Source organism: Diceros bicornis, chromosome 26 (assembly GCF_020826845.1).
Source record: "Diceros bicornis minor isolate mBicDic1 chromosome 26, mDicBic1.mat.cur, whole genome shotgun sequence".
NCBI classification, from domain to species: Eukaryota; Metazoa; Chordata; class Mammalia; order Perissodactyla; family Rhinocerotidae; genus Diceros; species Diceros bicornis.
In genome coordinates, this window is record NC_080765.1 from 33527308 (window position 1) to 33544462 (window position 17155).

Genomic DNA, 17155 nt, shown 5'->3' on the forward strand with positions numbered 1-17155 from the left:
TCTTACAAGGACACCAGCCATTGGATTTAGGGCCTACCCTCCTCCAGGAAGCCCTCATCTTAACTAATGACATTTACAAAGACCCTAGTTCCAAAGAGGGTCATGTTCTGAGGTTCTGGGTGGACATGAATTTTGGGGACACTATTCAACCCAGTACAGACACAAGAGAGGGTTTCACTTTCTCTTTGTTCCGTTTCCCATCTTCTGCCTGAAATGGGCTTCTCATGGAGCCCCAGAACTGGCATTGTCCACTCTGAGATGAATCTCAGTGGGTTTTATCAGATATTTGTCACTGAGCTCTTTCGAGCATGACCAAGTCAACCTTATGAGGAGGGATGTGGGATGGGGTGGATTGTTCTGGAAACTTTTACTGTTTCACTCAGAGCAGAAATTATGGACCTATGGCAACATCCAATCCTCATTTTTTTTTTTTTTTACCTTATTTGGTACTCTGATGAGTGAGGTTTTCCTTAATTTTTAAAGAAATGTGAAAAACAAACAGGCATGAATTCTAAGACTAAGAGGGACTTTGGGGACAAAGAACCTTTAGACACAGCATAGTTACTAACCAAATTCTAATTTTCACCCAAAGACGTCCAGACAGTGCACTTTCCTTGCTCGCTACAGAACAGCCGGCTGGGCCATGGAAGGGGCTCGAATTCCATGATGGCTCTGCCTAGAGCCAGTGTCTGTTAGTCTTGCTTCCTTCCCACCAGACAGAGTACAGATACCTGTTGGGACCTGCTGAGATGCACTCAAGGCTCTTCTGTAACAAATAGTGAGGGTTTACAATGAAAAGCTCAAGGGAAAGTCTTTAAAATTGTGCCAATTTTGTCAATAATATGACAGACCTATTTTTTATTTTAATTTTTTATTGTGGTAAGATATATGTAACGTAAATGGTACATTTTAACCGTTTTAAACTGTACAATTTGGTGACATTTAGTACGTTCACAATGTTGTGCAACCATCACCTCTATCTAGTTCCAAAATATTTTCATCACCCCTCAAGAAAACCCAGCGCCCATTAAGCAGTCCCTCCCCATTTCCCTCTCCCTCCAGCCCCTGGCAACCACTAATCTTTCTGTCTTGATGGATTTGTTTATTCAGGACATTTCAAATAAATGGAATTCTATACAATGTGGCCTTTTGTGTCTGGCTCCTTTCACTTAGCATAATGCTTTCAAGGTTAATCCGTGTTGTAGCAGATCTCAGCACTTCATTTCTTTTTACGGTCAAATAATATTCCATTGTATGGATGTACCACATTTTATTTTTCCATTCATCAGTTGGACAAACCTATTTGAAGCTTCTCTTATCAAACAGGTAAGGAGTGTTTAAAAATATTTTATTTTGGAATAATTTTAGGTCTATAGAAATTTAAAAGATAGTACAGAGAGTTCCCATATACTACCCTGCCCCCACCTGCCCCAGCTGCCCCCACTCTTAACATGTGACATGACCAGAGCACATTTGTCAAAACTCAGAAGCGGACACTGCCACGTTGCTACCAAGTAAACTCCAGACTTCGCTCGGAATTCACCAATTTTTCCTCTCCTCTTTCTGTTCGAGGATCCAATCCGGGGTACCACAGTGCATTTAATTGTCATGCATCCTCAGTCACCTCTGGTCTGTGACAGTTTTTCACTCTTTCTTTATCTTTATGACCTTGACAGTCTTGAGTCTGCAGGCCAGATATCTTGTAGAAAGTTCCCCAATTTGGGTTTGCCTGGTGCTTTTCTCGTGATTACACCGGAGTGGTTTGTTTTTTTGTGCACATTATCTGGATAAGTGTCCACTGGGAATGATTTTGCCTGTAAAGATTTGACCCCATAGGACTTTAACGAGGGCATCAATTTGTCTTTTTCTTCTTTATTTTTATTTATTTATTTTTGGTGAGGAAGATTAGCCCTGAGCTAACATCTGTGCCCATCTTCTTCTATTTTGTAAATGGGACGCCACAGCATGGCTTGATGAGCGGCGCATAGGTCTGTGCCCGGGGTCCGAACCTGTGAACCGTGGGCCACGAAAGCGGAGCACTCAAACTGAACTGCTATGCCACCAGGCCAGCCCCTTTCTTCTTTATTTAACTGATGGCAAAGACTATTCAATGTACCCCCATAGGCTCTGCAGGGGGTTAGTTCCCCGTATTACAGGCGAGGCTGCGGGCTCCTCGTGAGTGAGTGGCAGAGAGAAGATTCTGACCTAGATGCCAACGCCAAGATCTGTCCACGACTCCACACTGCACGTCGCTGGTGGGCTGCTAACAAATTGGTTTGTCCAAGGGCATGTGCAACTGCACCCCTCAGTTCCCCTTCGGAGGAGTTTGAACATCACCTAATTAGGTAACGTGGTAGCTGGGCAACCATTACTTATAATAGACGTGGAGTTGTAAATTATTCTATTTAATTAAGAACTGCACGTTTCCTATTAAAGAGAGGCTTATCATAGGTTAGTAAATTTATTGGGAACACTTAACTTTAGCTAATTAAGCTGTTTGAACTCAAGGCAGGGGCATTCATTAATAACCAAGCCGAGGCAGTTAAGGGCAATTAGCGAAACAGCTGGTCTTTATCTCACTGATAAAGGGTGGTTAATAGAGATCTTTACAGCTCTTATAAACTTCCCCAAAGCAATATCCTCTTCAAAAGTTTGCATTAGTAAAGAATACGGAAGAGAAACTAAATTTAAAAGAATAGAGCGTTGGTAGCGATCTCCAGCTCCCAGCCCCAAGCTGAAGGCCAGGAGGAAAGTGAAATCCACCAGTATGGCCTCATTCCCAGCATCTCCATTTTCCAGGCAGTCTGATCTCGAAGTGACATGGTTGGTGACATTGTTGTTCTAGTTCCTACTGGAATCTTGGCTGCCTGAGGAGCAAAGGACAAGGATTGGTCATCTATATATGCACAGATTATATTTTCTGAAAGAAAAGTGGAGGAATGTGGTCTGACAAAGTGTTTTTTTTTTTTTTTTGCTGAGGAAGATTCACCCTGAGCTAACATCTGTGCAATTTTCCTCTATTTTGTATGTGGGTTGCCCACACAGCATGGTCGCCGGTGAGGGGTGTAGGTCTGCGCCCGGGGAACTGAACCCGGGCCGCCCAAATGGAGTGAGCTGAACTTAACCACTAGGCCGTGGGGCTGGCCCCCAAGTGTTTTTTCCTGATCTGTGAATGTCTTTATGTCGCAGGTCTCCCAGTTCCCTTTATGTCGCAGGTCTCCCAGTTCCCTTTTTAAAGTGACATTGGCTTAAAATTCTTCTTTTTAAATTGGAGTTTGAGGCACTGACTTTTTGAAAAATCTTGGCCAGATGTCTTGTAGAATGTCCCACCTCACGATTTGTCTCAAGTTTCCTCTTGCAGGTGTTTAACTTGTTTCTCCATCCCTTCAATTTCCTGTAAACTGGAAGTTCCCCTCAGAGGCTTGATTAGATGGAGGTGAAACGTTTTTGGCAAGGATCCTTCAAGTTGGTGCCACGTATTTCACATTGCAGCATGCCAGGAGGCACATAAATGGTCCTCTGTTTCCATTTTGGTGATGCTACGCTTGAGCCCTGGGTTCAAGGGGTAACACCGGATCTCTCCATGTGAAGGTACATCCCCCCTCTGGAATCGCTGTATAACGTGTGGGCTGCTCCCTCCATCTGCTCCTCCCATGGCCTTCCTGTGCTTGGCTCATTCTCGTCATCCTGGCCCCTACTCAGGTGTCACCTTCTCTGATTGGACATTAGGTGTCTGCTCTAAGGTGCCTGCAAGGCCCTGCGTGCTCTGGCCCTGGCTGGCTCCCTGGACTCATCTTGAACAAACTCCTCTTCTCATTGCAGCCCAGCCACACTGGCTGTCTTTCAGGGCCTGAAGTGCACTGCGCTCCCTTCTGTCAAAGCCTTGCCTGGAACACATTGCTCTCCTCCCCACCCAGCTTCTCATCCTTCTGGGCTGAACTAGGGGTCTTTTCCCAAGGGATGTCTTCTTGGACTGCGTGCCCCACCCCAGTCTGGGTAAAATCCCATTGTTAAATGTTCTCAAAGCACCATGGAAGTCTCCTTTGTGGTGAACAACACACATGGAATTTTCCATCTTATTTTTGTGATTATTGTGCTGATTTCTGTTTTCTACCCTAGAAGCTAAGCTCCACAGCGGCAGGGAACCTGCCTAATTTTGTTCATCTTTGTAAACCCAAAACTCCTAGCACAGTGCCTGGCGTATAGTAGATGTTCGATTAATATTTGTTGAATGAATGAATGAATGGTCACTAGTTGAATGGCTCCAGTGGGACCCTTTGTTAAGGACATTCTGAAGGATCCCAGTCCTGTTTAGTACTGGGAGGTTTCTAGACTAGAGGTTGGCAAACTTTTTCCAGAAAGGGACTGATAGTAAATATTTTCAGGTTTGGGGACCAGACGGTCTCTACTGCAACTACTCAAGTCTGCTATCGCAGAAAGCAACCACAGACAATACATAAGTGAATGGATGTGGTTGTGTTCCAATAAAACTTTATTTGCAAAAACAAGTGCTGGGCCGGATTTGGGCTGCAGGATGTAGTTTGGCAGCCCCTGATCTACGGGTATGATTCCTGGTTTCATCTTAATTTGACTTCATATTTATTGAATTCCTGCTCTGCAACAGGCATTATTCTGGATTCTGGGACTATAGCAGTGAATGAGACTGACAATATATTTGCCCTCAGGAAGCTTACATTCTATTTGACTAGAGACAGACAATAAAGAAGTAAACTAATCATGTTATTTCAGAAGTGATGTGTCCTATGAAGAAGAACAAAGCAAGGTATTGGGATGGAGGATGACTGGGTTGGAGGCTGGGGGCTGCTCTTTTAAATAGGGTGGTTGGGCCGAATTAGGGACAATTTGAACATAAATAAAAAGGATGTAACTGAGTGTAGCACATTGGGTAAATAAAAATCCGTGAGTTCATAGTGTTACTAAAGAGAGAGAGGAAAAAGTGAAGAAGGAAAGCTTTTCTTTAAGGAGGAATGTTAAAAGGAACAATAGAATTAAAAATCATAAATTTTCAATCCGAGGGTAATAATTGATTCATGTAAAAATCATCTTCCCAAGAAAGTAACAGCCGTGCAGAGACCAGAATGATGAGACAAAGCTTCCAGGAGGAGAGCATGGGGAAGGGTGTTGCAGGCAGAGGGAACAGCCAGTGCAAAGGCCCTGAGGTGAGAATGAGATGGTCTTGCTTGAAAAACTGCAAGACGGTCCCTGTGTCTGGAGAGAGGAGGCGAGTGATAGGAGGTGAGGCCAGAGAGGTGATGGGGGGAGATCAAGTCGGGCTTTGTAGATCCTGATGAGGAGCTAGGATTTGTGGTGGGAAACCATTCTAGTCTTTGGAGCGGCGGAGAGATGTGACACAGCTTATATTTTAACACGACCATGCTGGCTGCTGCGTGGGGAATAGGCAGGGGAGGGGGTGGCGAGAGCAGAAGCAGGGGAGACCAGCGAGGAGGCTTTCAAAGTCACCCGATGCAAGAGAAGACGTGGTATCGCCAGGAGGAGTGAGAAGTGGTCCGATTCAGCGTATATTTCGATGGCGGTTGCTCACAGGATTTGAGTTACATGTGGATGGGAGGGAAAGGGAGGAATTGGGGATGACTCCAAGGTCTCTGGCCTGAGTCGTATGTGGACGGGGGTCACTGAGGCGAGGATGACCTTTGGAGGACTAGGTTTACGGAGGAAATGCCAACAAGGGTACCGTGGGCACGTTCAGCCTGAGGTGCCTGTCAAACATCTCGTGATGTTGAGAGGCAGGACGCATGAGTCTGGGGATGTACAGTTGAGAGTCGCTGGTCTGTAGATAATATTTAAATCACAAGAGAGGAGAAGATCCCTTAGGTGGAGAGGAAGATCTAGGATTGGGAACAAGGGAAGGAAAAATAGAGATGGAGAAGGGGCAGCCAGTAGGTGGGAAAGCTGGGAGAACAAGTATCCTGGAAGCTAGTTAAGAAAGAGTTTCAAGAACCTAGTGCTCTTATTTTCCCTTAACATATGTTTTCACCTATTTCAAATTCATTTTGCCTTGCAGTAGTATTTCAATAATAGCCCCAACAATAGTAATAATGGGAACAGCCAGCATGTATTGAACACCTGCTCTGTGCCACGCAGCATGCTGAGCACCTTTTCTGCCGTATCTCATTGAATCTTCACTTCGACTCTTTGAGGTCAGCACTATTATTACCCCTGTTCTACAAATAAGCAAAATGAGACCCAGAGAGGTTAAGTGACTTGCCCAAAGTCACACAGCTAGTAAGTAGCAGAGCCAGAATTAGAACTCAGGTCTATACTGTTAAAATTCTTCTTGAAAATAGATTAGCTATAAATAAATGCTCAAGGGAATTCCTAGGAAGGAGGGGGTGGTAGGATGGGGAAATATTCATTCTAGTGTTTAACAAGTGTGTATTGAGGACATACTGTGTGTTGTTCTAGACGCAGAACAGAGGCGACAATGCAGAATCTCTGCTCTCATGGGAGACTGGCTTGTTTGAAGTATGGTATCCTCATCTATGTAATGGGGGTAGTAAATAAATCTATCTCATCAACTTTCTGAGAGGACTAAATGTATTAATGCACACAAATCACTTAGAACCAGGCCTGGGATGTAGTTAACGTGCAATACTTGTTGGCCATTATCATGGATCAAATCCCAGCTTTGCTACTTACCAGCTGTGTGACCTTGGGCAAGTCCTTTACCCTCTCTGTGGCTTAGTTTTTCCATCTGTAAAATGGGATAACAGTAGTTACTAACTATATGATCATAATGACGATAAGCTAATATATATGATGTGCTTAGAGTGGCTGTTACATAATTCTTGGTGGGTTTTAGCTCTTATTGTGGAGACACAGGCGAGAAACACGTACGTCACAAAAGAAGCACGTTAATATCAGCTAGAAGAAAGCATGACCAATAAAAACCCTACTGGATTTCCACATGCGTGTCAGTGACAGGCAGCCTGGATTAGAGATCTGAGACGTCACAGTGGGAAGAGCGGCCTTGTTCCCAGAGGAAAATGACAACTTGCAGAAAGAAGGAGCACAAATCTTTGGGAAGGGGAGAGGATGGCTTGAGGAAAGAGAGGATGCTGAGAGTATCTGTACGGTAATATTTTCCCGGGGAAAGTCCCAGGGGCTCTCGTGAGGCCTTAATCGCCTATTCTAGGCGTTGGAAGCCTAGCTCCTTGGTCTTTGCAAGCTGTGCTCCCTCTGGCCTCTGTCTCCGTTAGAGCCTAATCATATTTGAAAGCAGTTTTTATCTGTGATTATTCTTCCGTATGTGAGCAGCTTACGTGTCTAAGCCGCCACTTCCATCAAATCCAAGCACGCGGCCCCGTTAATACACACAGGCCTAGAGCCGGCAAGGAGAGCCATCCCCACCCCCATCCACGCAGGGAGATTTCACGGAATTAGAGGGGACCGGCTTTGGGGACGGGGAGTGCGAGGCAGACAACGCTGGCATCAAGATCCCAAGCAAAACAAATGTGACAAAAGTAACAGCAGGACCCCAGCCAGGCCCGTAAATCGATAGGTGGGCTTGTCCCGAAGGCGTGGCTTCTCAACCTTAGTAAGGTGGTGTCTACGAAGATTACATATTAGCTTAGAGAGCACTATTTCACTTTCACTGGCTCTTTCTAATCTGCAGGAGACGATGTGCAGGGCTGGGTTTAATGCTTACACACATATTTCAGGTTAATTCTCTGTTAAATTGTCGTGGGGGTTAGAGCTAACTATTGCACCTCTTCCCAGGGTGGTGGGTGCTGACATGGGACAGGGAGCCAGCCTGCGGGGTGACCAAGGACAAACTCCAAGGGCACTAGGCTATAACAAAGACAAAACCAGTTGGTCGCCCTTGTTTCTTCTACTGATGTTAGTCTTTTCTTTTCTTTTTTTTTTTTGTGAGGAGGATCAGCCCTGAGCTAACATCTGTGCTAATCCTCCTCTTTTTTTTTTTGCTGAGGAAAACCGGCTCTAAGCCAACATCTATTGCCAATCCTCCTCCTTTTTTTTTCCCCCAAAGCCCCACTAGATAGTTGTATGTCATAGCTGCACATCCTTCTGGTTGCTGTATGTGGGACGCGGCCTCAGCATGGCCGGAGAAGTGGTGCCTCGATGCGCGCCCGGGATCCGAACCCGGGCCGCCAGCAGCGGAGCGCGCGCACTTAACCGCTAAGCCACGGGGCCAGCCCCAGTCTTTTTGTTTTTTATACAGTGTTGAGATAAAATTCACATACCGTGCAATTTACGCAAAGTGTACAATCCAGTGATTTTTAGTATATTTTCAGAGTTGTGCAGCCGTCCCCACAGTCAATCTCAGAATAGTTTCATCCCCAAACCCCATACCTACTAGTGGTCACTCCCCCTTTCTTATCAACCTGCCAGCCCTAGGCAGCCGCTAATCTACTTTCTGCCTCTACAGATTGGCCTGTTCTGGGCATTTCATATAATTGAAGTCATACCATGTATGTATAGTCTTTTGTGACTGGTTTCTTTTCACTCAGCATAATATTGTCAAGGTTCATCCATGTTGGGGCTTGCATCCATGTTTCATTCTTTTTTATTGCCAAATAATATTCCATTGTATGGACATACCACAGTTGATTTATCCATTCGTCTGTTGATGGACATTTGGATTGTTTCCATTTTTTGGCTATTATGAACATTAGTTTACCAGTTTTCATGTGGACATATGTTTTGATTTCTCTTGGATATATGCCTAGGAGTGGAATTGCTGGGTTGTATGGTATTTCTGTGTTTAACATTTTGAGGAACTGACGGACTATTTTCCAAAGTGGCTGCACCGTTTTACATTCCTACCAGTGCTATGTTTCTCTTCATCCTCGCCAACATTTGTTATTATCTCTTTTTTTTGATTACAGCAATCCTAGTGGGTGTGGAGTGGTATCTTATTGTGGTTTTGACTTGGGTTTCCCTAATGGCTGATGATGTCAAACATCTTTTCATGTGCCTATTGGCCATTGTGTGTCTTCTGGGGAGAAATGTCTATTCAGATTCTTAGCTCATTTTGTAAATGGGTTATTTATCTTTTTGTTTTTGAGTTGTAAGAGTTCTCTATATATTCTGGATGCAAATCTCTTGTAAGATATACAGTTTGCAAATATTTTTTCCCATTCTGTGGGTTGTCTTTTCATTTTCTTGATGGTATCGTTTGCAGCACAAAATTTCTGATTTTGATGAAGTCCAATATATCTGTTCTTTCTTTTGTCATTTGTGCTTCTGGGGTCCTAGCTCATAAGACTTTGCCTAGTGAAGATTTACTCCTATGTTTTCTTCTAAGAGTTTTAATAGTCTAGCTCATTTAGGTCTATGATACTTTTTGAGTTAATTTTTTGCATGGTGTGAGGTAGGGGTCAACCTTCATTCTTTTGCATGTAGATGGCTGTTTGTTCTAGCACCATTTGTTGAAAGTGACATCTCGGTCTTTTGTGGCCATCTCAGTTAACAGCAACTCTATTGTCTAGTTGTTCAGGCAAAATCCGTTCTTGACTCTCTTCCCTCCCCATTCCAAAATCTTGTAGGATCTACCTTCAAAATAGATGTAGACTCTGACTGCTTCCTACCACCTCCTCTACCACCACCCTGGTTCCAGTGACCATCAGCTTTGTCTGGATCATTGCAGAGATGGCCGAACTGATCTGCCTGCTTCTGCCCTTGATGCCCCTACGGTCTGTTCTCCACACACATCAGCTAGAGAGAAATGAGCTTACAACTTTAAAGTAGATCATGTCGTTGCTGTGCTCAAACCCTCCAGCGGCTTCCTCTCTCATTCAGAGTGAATCCAAAGTCCTTCCTATGACCCATAGATCCTGTGGAATATACTCTCTGTCTCCTGCAATTTCCTTCTTTGATCTCATCTCCTACTATTCCCCCCTCTTGCACACTGCTTCAGCCACACTGGACTCCTCCGTGTTGTTCTTCAGACATATCAAGCATGCTCCCACCTCAGGGCCTTTGCACTTGCTGTTTCCTCTGCCTTGGAACCTCATCATCCCCTAGATATCCTTATGGCTCCCTTCCTCGTCTTTACTCCAAAGTCATCTTTATCCATGTGGGAATCCTTGCACATCCAATCCAAAATTTCACCTCACCAACTCTTCCTCTATCCCTTCCCTGCTTTGTTTTTCTCCTATACACTTTTCACTACCCAATATTGTATGTATTTTTCTTACTTATCTTGTTTTTTGCTTTCCCAACTCACATACATTCCACAAGGGCAGAAGCTGTGTTTACTTCACTGTGGTATCCCCAAAGTCTAGGAGAGTGCCTGGCACATAGTAAATGTTCGATAAACAGATGTCAGTCATAATGAGCAGACTGGTTCTGGTCTTCCCACTGCTTCCTGTAATATCCTTCTATTGTAGTCGTAATGACCATTCCATCAACATATTACCTAAAAGGAAAATGTGCTCAGGGATGCAACTGTCACTCTGTCTCTCTCAGCCACACTACAGGTCCAGATGTGCAGACCCTCGCCTACTATTTGCAGGGTCTGGGTAAGAGTACAAACAGGGTCTCACATAATGTACATTTATGTTTTTAAACATAAATAAATGTATGATCTATCCTTCTACCTTGGTAAATAAACCTTCATAATGACAAAATTAAAAAATTCAAATAAAGCTAAGGTTTTTATATGACCAAAAGTGGGCACAATGTCAAAGACCATCAAATTAAATTATTGGGTACTTTCTGGATATTCTGTTGCTGGGTTGGCTGGCAGTGTTTGAATGAGTCAAAAAAAATGCTACGGAAAATTCATAAATTATATATTCCATAAAATTTCTTTTTCTCGGAGTGACGTCAGCATCATGGCGGAGTGAGCTTTCCCGTGAATTCTTCCCCCACAAGATACAACAAAAATTGTATCTTTTGTTGTATCTTGACCAACAACGGAATCCCAGACAGTGAAAAGCTAGAGCGGAGGGATCCACACTGCCGCACATCTGAGAGCGGAACGTGCTGGGCCCCCGGAGGAAGTGGGGAGAGGTAAGGAGAACTCCACTCCCTCCCCATCAGATCAGCGATCCGGTCCGCGCGGCTCCCAGAGAGGGGGGAGGGGCGGCCCTCGGCGGGAAACTGTAGCTCTTCGGGCTCTCTCAGCCAGTGGGAAACTCCCGCACAGAGGGCTCAGAGGAGCCACAGGGCTACCATCAACATCTGAGCAACCCAGAGAGCGGATAAAGAGGGGCAAACGAGAAGCCTCCCACGTCAGGGACCCAGAGGGCAAAAGAGAGAGCTCCCCCCTCCCCGCAACCCGGAGTCTGCAGCTCGACCAGATCTAGCGGTCCGAGGCAGACCTGAATAAACTGGACTGGACCCGTGGATCGCAGTGGGGAAAAGAAACAAAACAAAACAAAACAAAACTGCGGATCGCAGCAGAAAAACTGGGGCAGAGCGCAGGGGGCTTAGACTACACAGCCCTTTACCACCAGACAGTGGCGGCAGGTGGAAATTGCAACCAGAGACTTCCAGGATGAGGAAAATCAAAACCAACACAGGAACCACAATGCAAAAATATATGAAATCACCAGACCAGAAACAAAATGACAAGCACCCAGAAATCAACCCCGAAGACACAGAAATCCATAAACTAAATGACAGAGATTTCAAAATAGCTATCATAAAAACACTCAACGAAATACGAGACAACACAGACAAACAATTAAATGAGATTAGGAGTTTCTTCACAAAAGAGATTGAAATCATAAAGAAAAACCTATCAGTGCTGATGGAGATGAAGAACACAATGGAGGAGATAAAGGAGAATCTGGAATCTTTAAAGAACAGAGCTGACAATATGGAGGAAAGAATTAGTACTTTAGAGGATAGGAATACAGATATACTCCAGATGGAAGAAGAGAGAGAACTAAGACTAAAAAGAAATGAAGAAAGACTCCGAGAAATATCGGACTCTATTAGAAAATGTAACATAAGAATTATAGGTATTCCTGAGGGAGAGGAGAGGGAAAGAGGAACAGAGAGCCTATTCAAGGAAATAATAGCTGAAAATTTCCCAAATCTGGGGAAGGAGCAGGAAATATCAGTAAGCGAAGCCAACAGGACGCCTATATATATTAACAGACAAAGGCCTTCACCACGACACCTAGTGGTAAGGCTAGCCAGGGTCAACGACAAAGAAACAATATTAAGGGCAGCTAGACAAAAACAAAAAATAACGTACAAAGGAACTCCCATCAGGCTCTCAGCGGATTTCTCAACAGAAACTTTTCAGGCTAGAAGAGACTGGAATGATATATTCAAAATACTAAAAGACAAAAACTTTCAGCCAAGAATACTCTATCCAGCAAAAATATCCTTCAAATATGATGGAGAAATAGTAACTCTCCCAGATAAACAAAAGCTAAGGGAGTTCATGGCCACGAGACCCCCACTACAAGAAATACTCAAGAAGGCCCTCAAGCCTGAAAAAAAGAAGAGAAAGGGAACACAAAGCTTGGAGTAAGGAGAAAAGTAGGTAGACAAAATCAGAGAAATAGTAGATCTTTACCGGAATAGGTTAGCAACCACTTAAATACTAAACTCAAAGATCAAAGGAAGAAATTCACCAAAAATAAATTTAACCTCATCACTGTAAACACACAGCCACAAGACAAGATAGAATAAGGTATAACAAGAGCAACTTAGAAGGGGAAGAGGAAAGTGACTGAATTGACTTAGTATAAGGAAATAGGAGGCTATCAGATAATGGACTATCTCATACAGAAGATTTTTTGCCCAAACCTCAAGGTAACCACTAAACAAATAATCAAATTAAAACCACATATGATAAACAAAGAGAAAACTAGAAGAATCATAAGACAGAACAACCAAACTGAATTGGCAGTCCAAAACAAATGGGACAAGAAACAAAGGAAATGCAAAAGAACCAGAAAATAAGTGACAAAACAGCAACATTCAACCCTCATATTTCAATAATTACCCTAAATGTAAATGGATTGAACTCTCCAATCAAAAGATACAGAGTGGCAGGATGGATTAAAAAGCAAGACCCAACAATATGCTGCCTTCAGGAAACACATCTTAGCACTAAAGACAAGCACAGGCTCAGAGTGAAAGGATGGAAGAAAATACTCCAAGCTAATGGCAAACAAAAGAAAGCAGGTGTTGCCATACTCATATCAGACAAAGTAGACTTCAAGATAAAACAGGTTAAGAAAGACAAAGAAGGGAAATATATAATGATAAAAGGGACACTCCATCAAGAAGACATATCACTTATAAATATATATGCACCCAACATAGGAGCACCAATGTACATAAAACAACTATTAACAAACCTAAAAGGAGAAATCAACAACAACACAATAATAGTAGGGGATCTTAACACCCCACTTACAGCAATGGATAGATCATCCAGACAAAAAGTTAATAAAGAAATATTAGACTTAAATGAAAAACTGGACGAGATGGACCTAGTAGACATATACAGAGCACTCCACCCAAAAACAGCTGACTACACATTCTTCTCAAGCACGCATGGAACATTCTCTAGGATAGACCATATGTTGGGAAACAAAGCAAGCCTCAATAAATTTAAGAAGATTGAAATCATAACAAGCATCTTTTCAGACCATAAGGCTATGAAACTGGAAATGAACCAGGAAAAAAAAACTGGGAAAGTGACAAAAATGTGGAGATTAAACAACATGCTACTGAACAACCAATGGATCATTGATGAAATTAAAGGAGAAATCAAAAACTATCTGGAAACAAACGAAAATGATAACATGCCATATCAAACCATATGGGATGCAGCAAAAGCGGTCCTGAGAGGGAAACTCATAGCGATACAAGCCCACCTTAACAAACAAGAAAAAGCCCTAATAGGCAACCTTAAATTACACCTAACAGAACTAGAAAAAGAAGAACAAACAAAGCCCAAAGCCAGCAGAAGGAGAGAAATAATAAAAATCAGAGCAGAAATAAATGATATTGAGACCAAAAAAAAACAGTAGAAAGGATTAATGAAACAAAGAGTTGGTTCTTCGAGAAGATAAACAAAATAGACAAACCCTTAGCCAGGCTAACTAAGAAAAAAAGAGAAAAGGCTCAAGTAAATAAAATTAGAAATGAAAGAGGAGAAATTACAACGGATACCATGGAAATACAGAGGATTATAGGAGAATACTATGAGAAATTATATGCCAACAAATTGGACAATCTAGAAGAAATGGATAAATTCTTAGACTTATACAACCTCCCAAAATTGAACCAAGAAGAAATGGAGAATCTGAATAGACCAATCACAAGTAAAGATATTGAAATAGTAATCAAAAACCTCCCAAAAAATAAAAGTCCAGGACCAGATGGCTTCTCCAGTGAATTTTACCAAACATTCAAAGAAGATTTAATACCCATCCTCCTCAAACTATTCCAAAAAATAGAGGAAGATGGAACACTTCCTGAATCATTCTATGAGGCCAACATCACCCTGATACCGAAACCAGACAAAGACAATACAAAGAAAGAAAATTACAGGCCAATATCGCTGATGAACATTGATGCAAAAATCCTCAACAAAATATTGGCAAACCGAATACAACAATATATTAAAAAGATCATACACCATGATCAAGTGGGATTTATACCAGAGACGCAGGGATGGTTCAACATCCGCAAATCAATCAACGTGATACATCACATCAACAAAACAAAGAATAAAAACCACATGATCGTCTCAATAGACGCAGAGAAGGCATTTGACAAGATACAACATCCATTTATGATAAAAACTCTCAATAAAATGGGAATAGAAGGAAAGTACCTCAACATAATAAAGGCCATATATGACAAACCCACAGCTAACATCATACTCAACGGGGAAAGACTGAAAGCCATTCCTCTGAGAACAGGAACGAGGCAGGGCTGCCCACTCTCACCACTCCTGTTCAACATCGTACTGGAGGTTTTGGCCAGAGCAATTAGGCAAGAAAAAGGAATAAAAGGAATCCAAATAGGTAACGAAGAAGTGAAACTCTCACTATTTGCAGATGACATGATTGTATATATAGAAAACCCTAAAGAATCTGTTGGAAAACTGTTAGAAACAATCAACAACTACAGCAAAGTTGCAGGGTACAAAATCAATCTACAAAAATCAGTTGCATTTCTATATGCTAATAATGAACTAACAGAAAGAGAGCTCAAAAAGATAATACCATTTACAATTGCATCAAAAAGAATAAAATACCTAGGAATAAATCTTACCAAGGAGGTGAAGGACCTATACAATGAGAACTACAAGACATTATTGAGGGAAATCTACGATGACATAAAGAAATGGAAAGATATCCCATGCACGTGGATTGGAAGAATAAACATAGTTAAAATGTCTATATTACCTAAAGCAATCTACAGATTCAATGCAATCCCAATCAGAATCCCAATGACATTCTTCACAGAAATAGAAAAAAGAATACTAAAATTTATATGGGGCAACAAAAGACCCCGAATAGCTAAAGAAATCCTAAAGAAAAAGAACAAAGCAGGAGGCATCACAATTCCTGACTTCAAAACATACTACAAAGCAATAGTAATCAAAACAGCATGGTACTGGTACAAAAACAGACACACAGATCAATGGAACAGAATTGAAAGCCCAGAAATAAAACCACACATATACGGACAGCTAATTTTCGACAAAGGTGCTAAGGACATGCAATGGAGAAAGGAAAGTCTCGTCAATAAATGGTGTTGGGAAAACTGGACAGCCACATGCAAAAGAACGAAAGTGGACCATGTGCTATCGCCATTCACAAAAATTAACTCAAAATGGATCAAAGACCTGAAGGTGAGACCTGAAACTATAAAACTCATAGAAGAAAATATAGGCAACACACTATTTGACATTGGGTTTAAAGGAATCTTTTTGGATGACATGCCTACCCAGACTAGGGAAACTAAAGAAAAAATAAACAAGTGGGACTTTATCAGACTAAAGAGCTTTTATAAGACAAATGAAACCAGAATCAAGATGAACAAACAACCAACCAGCTGGGAGAGAATATTTGCAAAACATACATCTGACAAGGGGTTGATCTCCATAATATATAAAGAACTCACACAATTGAACAACAAAAAAACAAACAACCCGATCAAAAAATGGGCAGAGGAAATGAACAGACACTTCTCCAAGGAAGATATACAGATGGCCAATAGGCACATGAAAAGATGCTCAACATCACTAATCATCAGGGAAATGCAAATCAAAACAACACTAAGATACCACCTCACGCCCGTTAGAATGGCTATAATCACCAAGACAAAAAACAACAAATGTTGGAGAGGATGTGGAGAAACAGGAACCCTCATACACAGCTGGTGGGAATGCAAATTGGTGCAGCCTCTATGCAAAACGGTATGGAGATTCCTCAAAGAATTAAAAATAGAGATGCCCTATGATCCAGCCATCCCACTACTGGGAATCTATCCAACGCACCTGAAATCAACAATCCAAAGAGGCTTATGCACCCCTATGTTCATTGCAGCATTATTCACCATAGCCAAGAAGTGGAAGCAACCTAAGTGTCCCTCGACTGACGATTGGATTAAGAAAATGTGGTAGATATACAATGGAATACTACTCAGCCATAAAAAAAGACAAAATCGTCCCATTTGCAACAACATGGATGGGCCTTGAGCGTATTATGTTAAGTGAAATAAGCCAGAAAGAGAAAGACAAACACTGTATGATCTCACTCATATGTGGAATATAAACCAACACATGGACAGAGAAAACTGGACTGTGGTTACCAGGGGCAGTGGGGGTGGGGGGTGGGCACAAGGGGTGAAGAGAGTCATATATTTGGTGATGGACAAACAAAAATGTACAACCCAAAATTTCATAATGTTAGAAACCATTAAAACATCAATAAAAAAAAAATTTTCTTTTTCTCACCTTAATTTTAGCCAGATCATTAATAGTGTTTTTATTGTCAGGATTTTCACTAATTTGTATTTTGACAGTAACGATTTAGTGATTAGAAATAAAATATAGTTGGATTCAACATTTGGATATAGTTTCACCAAGAATGTATATTATAGTAAAGGTAAAAATTGAAAAATTAAAATTATTTTTCACAAAAAGTTATTTCTTCCTAAGGTA